Below are 433 nucleotides of genomic sequence, written 5' to 3' on the forward strand. Positions count from 1 at the left end.
TTGGCTGATGTCTACCTGAGGGCAACTGGTAGTTTTGCTACGGTAGATCTTTTTTATATTGATTCTGGCTTTGAGGCATGTTTGGTGTCACAGTCAGCACTGTGATAGGACCTCATATGCAGGATTTCTTTTTAGGTGGTTATGTCTGGTTAGTACTAGGTCTAATTGGTGCCAGTTCCCTGATCTCGGATGTTTCCACAATGTTTTTCTTTTGATTTTCCCGGCAAAGCAGGTAACACATAGATGCTGACTTGTACAAGTTCTAACTTGCTGGATATTAATATTACGAATTCCATGTTGCCCAGAATACCAGGCCAGTTCTTAAACCTACATCCAACTCTTCCATTGAAGTCACCAAGTATTAATAGTTAGGCTCCGGAGCAGTGAGAGACGCGCGGGTGAAGCCCGCTGCGCCCCCGCTCCCCCGAAGCCC

The sequence above is a fragment of the Crocodylus porosus genome, unplaced genomic scaffold (genome assembly GCF_001723895.1).
Source record: "Crocodylus porosus isolate Cpor-Errol unplaced genomic scaffold, CroPor_comp1, whole genome shotgun sequence".
NCBI lineage: Eukaryota > Metazoa > Chordata > Crocodylia > Crocodylidae > Crocodylus > Crocodylus porosus.